Below are 9,615 nucleotides of genomic sequence, written 5' to 3'. Positions count from 1 at the left end.
TAATCTTTCCAATCCAGGAGCATGGGAGGTTTTGCCATTTTTTAAGTTCTGTGTTGATTTCCTTTTTCAAGATTTTAAAGTTTTCATCATAGAGGTCCTTCACTTCTTTAGTTAAGTTAATTCCTAGGTATTTTATTTTTTGTGGGGCTATTACAAATGGAGTTGCTTTCCTAATTTCAGCCACACTTTTCTCATTGTTGGCATACAGAAAAGCCATTGATTTTTGGGGGTTAATTTTATAACCTGCTACTTTGCCAAAGTTTTGAATCAGCTTGAGTAATTTGGGAGTGGAGTCTATGGGATTCTTTAAATACAAGATCATGTCATCTGCAAAGAGGGAGAGTTTTATTTCTTCTTTCCCAATTTGGATCCCCTTTATGTCTGCATCTTGTCTTATTGCTGTAGCTAGGCATTCTAATACTAGATTGAAGAGAAGTGGAGAGAGTGGGCATCCTTGTCTTGTTCCTGAGTTAAGAGGAAATGGCTTTAGTTTTTCACCATTGAGTATAATGCTGGCTGTAGGTTTGTCATATACAACCTTTATTGTATTGAGGAATGTTCCATGGATTCCTAATTTTTCCAAAACCTTCATCAGGAAGGGGTGTTGGATCTTGTCGAATGCTTTTTCTGCGTCTATTGAGATAACCATGTGGTTCTTATTCTTGCTCCTGTTCATGTGATGAATAATATTAATTGATTTGCGTATATTGAACCAGCTTTGCATCCCTGAAATGAAACCTGTTTGATCGTGGTGTATGATTTTTTGGATGAATTGTTGAAGTCGGTTGGCCAAAATTTTGTTGAGAAGTTTTGCATCAATGTTCATCAAAGAAATGGGTCTATAGTTCTCTTTCTTTGATGAGTCCCTGCCTGGTTTTGGGATGAGGGTTATGATGGCTTCATAGAATGTGTTCGATAGTGACCTTTCTCTTTCAATTTCATTGAAGAGTTGGAGGAGAATTGGTGTGAGCTCTGCTTTGAAGGCCTTGTAAAATTCCACTGTAAAACCATCTGGTCCTGGACTTTTCTTAGCTGGGAGGTCTCTTATTGCTGATTCTATTTCAATGCTTGATATGGGCCTGTTAAGATAGTTTAACTCATCTTGGTTTAGTTTTGGCATGTCAATATTTGCTAGGAAGAGGTCCATTTCTGTCAAGTTCTCAAACTTATTAGCATACAGTTTTGAGAAGTATTCCCTTATAATGTTCTGAATCTTGGTTGTTTCCGTGGTGATGTTTCCATTCTCATCTCTGAGTTTATTAATTTGGGTGTGTTCTCTTCTTTTTCTGATAAGCTTTGCTAAGGGTCTGTCAATTTTGTTAAGTTTTTCGAAGAACCAACTCTTTGTTTTGTTGATTCTTTCTATAGTTTTTTTGGATTCTAATTCATTTAATTCTGATTTAATTTTATTTCTTTCCGTCTACTGGATTGGGGTTTATCTTGCTGCTCTTTTTCAAGGAGGTTTAGATGCGTCATTAAATTGCTAGTTTCAGATCTCTCCAATTTGTTGATGTAGGAGCTCAGAGCTATAAACTTGCCTCTGAGTACTGCCTTTGCTGTGTCCCAGAGGAGCTGGTATTTTGTGTGTTCATTTTTGTTGAATAGCATGAACATTTGAATTTCCTTTCTAATCTCTTCCATGACCCACTCATGATTCAGCAGTGTGTTCTTCAGACTCCATGTGATACCGGACTTTCTTTGGTGGCTTTTGGTGTTGAGTTCTAATTTTATTCCCTTGTGGTCAGAGAGAATGCAAGGTATAACTTCAATGTTTCTGAATTTAGACAAGTTTGCTTTGTGGCCTAAAATGTGGCCTATTTTAGAAAACGTTCCATGTGCTGCTGAGAAAAACGTGTATTCTGATGCTGCTGGGTGAAATGTTCGGTAAATGTCTGTTAAGTCTAGTTGATCTATGCAGCTGTTTAGATCTGTGGTTTCTCTGTTGAGTTTTTGCCGAGTTGATCTATCTAGTGGGGAGAGTGGTGTGTTAAAATCCCCAACAATTAATGCCTTTGGATCTATATGGGATTTGAGGGAAAGTAGTGTTTCTTTGATAAATTTGGGTGCTCCATTGTTTGGTGAATAGATATTTAGAATTGTAATATCCTCCTGAAGGAGAGATCCTTTAATTAGTATGTAGTGACCTTCTTTATCTCTTTTCACGAATTTTAATTTGAAGTCTATTTTATCTGATATTAGGATTGCAACTCCCGCCTGTTTATGCGGTCCGTTTGCTTGGTAGATTTTGTTCCAGCCTTTAACATTGAAAATGTGTTTGTTTTTACGGGCAAGATGTGACTCCTGCAGGCAGCAGATAGAAGGGTCTTGTTTTTTAATCCAACTAGACAGTCTATGTCGCTTAATTGGAGAGTTCATTCCGTTAACATTAAGAGATAGGACTGAGAGGTATTTGGGAGTTCCTGCCATGTTATCTACCTTCTTGGGGGCTGCGAAAACTGGGTTCTTCCTATGGTTCTTGGATTCTCAGTTTGGGTGCAGTTTCTTGGCCTTTATTGCGGTCTTGTTGGTTTTCTATGTGTAGGACATCTTTAAGAATCTTTTGTAGGGCTGGTTTGGTGGAGATGTATTGTTTCAATTTTTCTTTGCTACGGAAGGTTTTTATTTGGCCTTCAGTTATGAAGGAGAGTTTAGCTGGGTACAGTATTCTTGGTTGATAGTTGTTTGTTTTTAGGGCATGGCATACATCATTCCAGGCTCTTCTTGCTTTGATTGTCTCTCCTGAGAAATCTGAGGTGATTCTAATTGGTTTCCCTTTATAAGTGATTACCCTTTTCTCTCTGACAGCTTTAAGGATCTTTTCCTTGTTCTGAGTTGATCCTGTGTGGATTATAATGTGGCTGTGGGATGTCCTATTCTGGTCTGTTCTATTTGGGGTTCTAAAGGCTTCTTGTATCTGGACAGGCCTATCTTTTTGCATGTTTGGGAAGTTCTCTGCTAGGATCCTGTTAAACAAATTTCCTAGACCATTAACTTCTGTTTCTAGGTGCTCCTCTACTCCCATTATCCTTAGATTAGGCTTTCTGATGGTGTCTTCCAGGTGTTGGATAGATCTATCATATTTCTTGGACTTGTCTTGGATGGTTTTATGTTCTTTCTCTATAATATCTAGGCTGTCTTCAATCCCTGAGATTCGATCTTCTGCATGGTCTAACCTGCTGTCAAGACTCTCTCCTTTGTTTTTTATCTCTTTTCCTTCTAATAGGTCAGCTTTGATGGCTTCAAGTTCTTTGTTGAAGCTCTGTTTTAGGTCTTGTATTAATTTCTTTACTTCCTTAATTTGGTGTTCAGTGTTTGTCCTCAAATCACTTAGTTGATTGGTTATGGTTTCTTTGGGCTCCCATTCCTTCTGTTGGGTTCCATTCAGCATTCCCTTTGTGGTGTCCCTGACTTCCTTCAGCTCTTTGTTAATGGATTCCATGAATGCCTTTAGTGATCTTTGTGTGTTCTCTACCTGGTCTCTCAATTCCTGTAATACTCTTTGATTAGCTTCCTCCCGTTCGTGGGATTCCTGCAGATCTCTTTGAGTGTTCTCAGCCTGCTCACGCCATTCCTCCCTTTCTCTTTGAGTATTCTCAAGTTGTTCACGCAAATCCTGTATCAGTTTTTGAGTAGCTTCCTCACGTTTATGATATTCCTGTATAAACTTCTGGGATGCCTCCTCTCTCTCCCTGTCACGCTCATACAGAGTCCTTTGTGCATTGTCAAACTTTTCATTTATCATGTTTGCCAGCAGTGTTTGTAGAGCTGTTTGGGAACTCTCCTCTGGATTATTCATTCTCTGTTCTAACCCCTGATTATCAAGATTGGGAATTGAGATACCCGAATTTGCCATTTTTCTTGTGTTTTTCCGGCTTACTCTGCCCATTTGAGATGAAGATAGCACCAGTTTTGTGCTAGAACACTATCTTAAGGCAACCATCAACCAAAGTTTGCATTTGTACAGTCAATAGTCTACAGATACAATCTAGTTCAACAGATACATCTATTCGACATCCAACAACTATATGTTAAAAGGCTTTGAACCGCAGAGAAGAATTTGGAAAACCAGAAATTATTAGGGTTAGGGAGAGATGTGGGTAAAAAATAGGAATACATTGGTGTGGGGAGGCACAGGGAGAGTTAACTATGTCCTAATCCCAATGCAGGAAATAGGTTGGGTAGGATGCAAGTAGAGAGAGAGAGAAAAAGAAGAAAGGGAAAGGGGAATGAAAAGAGACCAGAAAAAAAATAGAAACGTAAAAATTAATGTTATTTTAGAGATTAAAAGACCATCTATTTATAGAGGAATATGAATATGTTGAGAGAAAGGGAGGGACATAGAGGAGATTTGAAAAACTTTAAAAAAATGCTTAAAATATTATACAGGTATAAAGAGGAAGTACTGCTATTAATGAATTTAAGTCTCAGAGGTTTTGAATTGAGTAATAAGTTTGTGGATTAAGTGTGTACACAATGGGGGGTAGGGTCTACTGGTTAACTACGGGTTTATCTGAGGATGTGCAGGACAAGAGTTAAGTCACATAAAGAAGAACAAAGAGGAAAAGATGGAAAGGATAGGAAAGTGAGAAGAAAAGATCAGAAGTTCAGTAGAGCTAGACAAAAAAACAAAAAGGTAAGAATGAAAGAAAAAGAGAAAGAAGACAAGAAAAGAAAGGAGAACACACATTCACGTACTCCTAAAATAAAAATTATAAGAGGAGAAAAGAAAAAAAAAAGTTAATGGAAAACAATTATTTTTTCAGAAGAGGCAAAAATTAAAGATTAATAAAAGTTTTAGAAAAGCAAAAAAAATTTTTTTATATGTATAAGGTAACAAAAAACGAAAAAAAAAACAAAACAAAAAAAAAGAAAAAAAGAAAAGAAGAAGAAGAAAAAAAAAAAGTTCTTTGATTTTTTTTTGGGGGGGGGGAGGGGTGGGAAGAGTCCTGTATCTCCTTTTTGTCTGTAACCAGAGTCTGGTTGGAGTCTCTGGTCAGCTTGAGGTCCTGTGGCTTGATTGGTTTCTTAAGTCAGTTTGTTGGAACAGGCAGAAAAATGCTCTGCTTTACCCAAGATTTTGAGATCCCCCTCCCAGGTTAGTTTACTGGGAGGGTGATCTGCTTTGAGAATCACAAAAGAGGGGGATGCAGTGATGAGGCTAGGTTCTGGGTAGAGTTGAGGCCTTTCAACAAACAGTAGCTTTTCCCTGGGGCTATTTTGTGAAAAAAACTCACAGCACCCAGCCTGGAGCCATTCTCAGGGTTTCTGTTTTTCAATTGATTGTGGTGGCTGCTAGAGGGCGGGGCAGCCTCTGGCTCTGGTTACCCGGTGAGGAGAGCCACTCCAATGGCTGGCGCCTGAGCTGGGTGACTTTTCCCTGGATGGAACTGAGTCTGTGAGGTCACTTCGCCGTTAAGTTCTTGTGACCTGCTAAATGACTCGTTTTATTCCAAGGCCTGAGCTGGAGCTAGCCGCTCCTCCGAGCTTTGTCGGTATCCAAGATGGAGATCACCGGTGCTGGGGGGGGAGGGGTGGCCTTCCCTCCTCTGCTCCCTGGGAAGGAGTGAGGAAGTGGGGCTTCTACTCACACCAAGTCTTGGATCCTGGGTCGTCTCTGGTCTGCAAAGTGCAGGATGAAATTGTCCGCTCCTTGTCGGTTCTTGCTGGTGTTGAGTAGAATCCTCTCGCCCGCTGCGTCTGGCTCCTTCGTCCCGGACTCTCTGTGTGAGCCAACTCCATTTTTTTTTTAATTCTTGGTAGTTAGTTTGAGATGAGCCTTATGTGAAGCCCCGAATGAATCAGTTGCCTGAAATCTGAGGATCATGGTTCAAAGCCACCCAGGGCAGGAAAGTCCATGAGACATTTAGCTCCAATTAATCAATGAAAAGTTGGGAGTGGTGGAGCTCTATCTTTGAACAAAACATTCTCAAGCCATAGGATAGCACACAGATGCACACAGAGAGAAAACCTTATGGACTTTCTTGTATGGGCTTACTTTGACGCATGCTCCTCAGATTTCATCCTCTATTCATCCTCTCTCCGTTTAAAATTTTATTGATCCTGCGGCTTCACCTCTGACTCTGGGACCTATATCTTAGCTTTCACAATCAATGCTGGTGTTTTTAACACCTCTGCCACAGCTCAAGGTTTTGTGCTGTGTAACTGGAGATAAGAGTCTCAAGCAGGTTCCTCCCCTGGCTGACTTGACACTGCAATCCTCAGATGTCAGCCTCTTGTGTAGTAAGGATTACACACATGACCAGCAACATTTGGGTCATTTTAAAACTTTAATATGTGCTTGCTTCCACCCCCTTTTATTTTTATTATTTTTTTCATTTTTGCTTGGCCTGGGAGTAGAAATTGAATTTCAGATGCTCTCTCAGTGCATACATGGGACTAACCATAACCTTTGGCTTTTGTGGGAAAGTTAATTGGAGAGAAGAGCTATGCCAGATTCAGGAGGCTGAAAATTGAAGAAAGTCCTTAATGCTCTCTTCTCTAATTAACCACTAAAGGCTAACTTGGACTTCCTATCACTGTACAATCACTCACGACTGACCTGGTCATCTACAGACACTTTCTTGTAAATGTCATCCTTTGAAAACATGTACAATTCTATTTGTTCCTCATCTTAAGATCTAAACCTACATAGCGCTGATCTCAATTAGTCATGGAATACCAAATACTATAGGAAGACAAACCTGAGAGAGAGACATGCAATACAAAAGCAGAGCTTGCTCAGTTCCTCAGCACTCAAAGAGGGGAGGATGTGGAAGGCGGGGAGAACTTCATGAGCCTTTCTACTCTTTATTTTAGCAGTGGGTTGTGAGAAATGTGTGGTTTTATTTCAACATGAAAATATCTCAATGCATGGCGATCTTGCCTGATGGGTTTATATTTTCTGCATAAATGTTATGGAAACTCATACATAACTCTCTTTTCATCCTGCAGTAAAGGTCAAAGCAGCAGCAAACGGAGATGAAAACAGATGATCGCCAGAGTCACAACTTAAGAAGGTTTCAGAGGATGGGGATTTTCCCTTGACTCCTTTTCCACTTTCTTCTGATAGCTCGTAACTGTAGGGGTGATGTTGACAGTTGTTGGTAGGAATTTTTGTTTTTCTCCAGATTCAAGTCTTATCTCTGCTTAGTTTGCTTCTCTATGCAGTATTTGACTTGCTCAGCTCCTGCCTGATTGCATCAACGAACTCCTCTTTCAGCTTGGTTAGTTCTTTTCTCATCTCATCTAAAATATCCTGCTTCAGTCTGTCACAGTCAAGGCTTTCTATCTGGACCCAGTCGGCACTGGGCTGGGACAAGGGTGTGGACTTATAATGGCTCATAGGACCTGTTGTCAAAAACAATCTGATTTTTCCTTGGAGAATCTCATCTGGAGATGACGGGTGACTTGCTGCCATTCATTGTATTTGTTCTTTCCCAAGGTTTCCTGGTTGGTTCAGGTGTACTTGTTGATGAGTCCTTAGAAGTTACAGGTTCTGATTCTTCATTTTTTGCTTCTATTGTTGATCCCTTTTCGGCCATTCTCCTCCTTCTGGCCATCAGGAGACTCATTTCTTCCATTGAGCTGCTACCTGCCAAGGGAACGGGTCCATTTCCACCACCCATGACTGTTTTAGCTGACACGGAGTTCACATCTGTGAACACCGGGCAAAGAGGCATCTTCCACCCGTGACAATTTCCTAAGCTTGGCTCCAGCAATCGCAGCTGCAAGTCCAGTTAAAGGACGATTGTCTTCTGAAAAGGATCCTGAAAAAAATCAGGATGCAGGAAGGGAGGTGCAGGAGGTGGTACAGGAGAGGGGCTTGATTAGGAAGAGGGCGTGGGGGAGGAGGGCTAATGGATAGCAGTGGGGGTGAAGGAGGAGGTTCTGGGGGAGGAGAGAATACAGAGGCCTGGGCTGGACCTGGTGGGAGTGTTGGAGGAGATGGAGGTGCAGGTGGTCCCAAGATAACACCCTGCAGGGCTGGAGCCTCCGACAGCTGAGAGGCTTCCTGAAAGCCTGGCTCAGACGCAGAGGGGTCTCCCAGATCAGAGTTTACAGGGGTCTCCACAAAGGCAGAGGTGGCATTACTCGGCACTCTGCTCTCTTGATCCCATTCCACTTGCTCCAGCTGCTCCATCTGCTCCCGCTCCAGCTGCTCCACCTCTCTCTTTCCAACCTCTATCCAGCCTCTCTCTCTCTACCTTTCTCTCTCTGGTCTTTCCCTCTCCATTCTTTCTCTCTTCAGCCTGTCCCTCTCCAGCTCCTTCTGACGTTTCTGTTCTTGCAGTTGTCTTCTTTGGATGTCCAACTCTTCTTGGGATGGGCCATTTTGAACTTGATCAGGCAGTTGTGAATTTTATCTAGGCAATTTTGGTCCTGCCTCCTGTGAATTCAGCACTTCTAAGGCATGCATCATTCCACTTGCGAAGACATTAGCATCCTCTTTGCTGCCATAGTTAAGACTGTACACCTGCCTGGCATCTCGCCACTGGTGGAAGGTCTGTGTTGCTTGATTATACTTTAATCCTTTGGGGATGGCACAGCTGATCACCAACTGATGATCCTGGATCTTCCTGCCCAGCACTCTGAATGTGTTGTTGCCTGTATGGTGATAGATATGAGTTCTGCTGAACCCAGTTGAACCACAGCTGGCACACACTTTTATTGGCATCGTCACAAACCAATGCAGCAGCTCTTCCCTGACAGATACTCTGTTCACTCATTGAGCCGGCGGGCCTGATGGATGCGGCACGGGAGTGGGCTTCTCTGGTACGGTAGGGTTGGCTCATTCAGTGCTACTCTGCCTACACTGGCGGCCAGCTACTCCATCACCTGGTGTCGCGCCGGCCAGGCCTGGGTTGCAGGGTAGGTGGGCCGCTTTGGCTGCCTGCTGCTGCCGCTGCTGCTGCACAGGCCTCTGAGGACCGCGAGGACCAAGAGGACTGCAGCCGTCCCAGCCGTGGGAGGAGAGTAGGGCGTGCCACGAGGCGCTGGTGCGGGGTGTGTGGAACACTCAGGCTCTGCCCTCGCCCCTGCCCTCCCCTACCGCTGATGCCCTCCCCCTCTCTTCCCCAGTATAAGTAAACTTTTATATCTTACAAAAATAACTTTTAGCTGGGGACTGGTGGCTCATGCCTGTAATCCTACTCAAGAGGCTGACATAGAGGATCACAGTTTGAAGCCAACATAGGTAGAAAAGTCTGAAATTCTTATCTCCACTACACTACCAAATATACTAGATGTGTGGCTATGACTCAAGTAGTAAAGTGCTAGCCTTCATCAAATGATCTCAGTGCCCAGGCCACGAGTTCAAGCCCCTGTACTGGTACAAAAAGAAAAGTTTCATTAGTTTACATTACACTAGGATTATGGTGTGAGACACCAATGCTGGGATTAAGAAACAACTTTTGTAGTAGCTGCCATTTTTGATCTTTTCCCTAGGAGTTTTTATGATTGTTTTTATCCATGCCTTATATTTACATTCCACTAATGGAATTATTTTTTTGGTTGGAGGCACATTTCAATAATTCAATAACATATCAAAAACACATTTTTCGTTATTTTAAATAAAGAAGGGAAACATATGATGAGTCTGAGCCCAGCAGAGAATGA

General features: G+C 42.1%; 1 pseudogene; it reads right to left on the bottom strand.

Moving 5' to 3' along the window:
• Nucleotides 1–7,128: 7,128 nt before the first annotated feature.
• On the bottom strand, nt 7,129–8,726 carry LOC122116237 (annotated as a pseudogene).
• Nucleotides 8,727–9,615: the final 889 nt, after the last annotated feature.

The sequence above is a fragment of the Dipodomys spectabilis genome, unplaced genomic scaffold (genome assembly GCF_019054845.1).
Source record: "Dipodomys spectabilis isolate Male_0828 unplaced genomic scaffold, ASM1905484v1 ptg000129l, whole genome shotgun sequence".
NCBI classification, from domain to species: Eukaryota; Metazoa; Chordata; class Mammalia; order Rodentia; family Heteromyidae; genus Dipodomys; species Dipodomys spectabilis.
The sequence above is the reverse complement of the archived record's forward strand: the minus strand, read 5'-3'. Positions and strand labels throughout refer to the sequence as shown.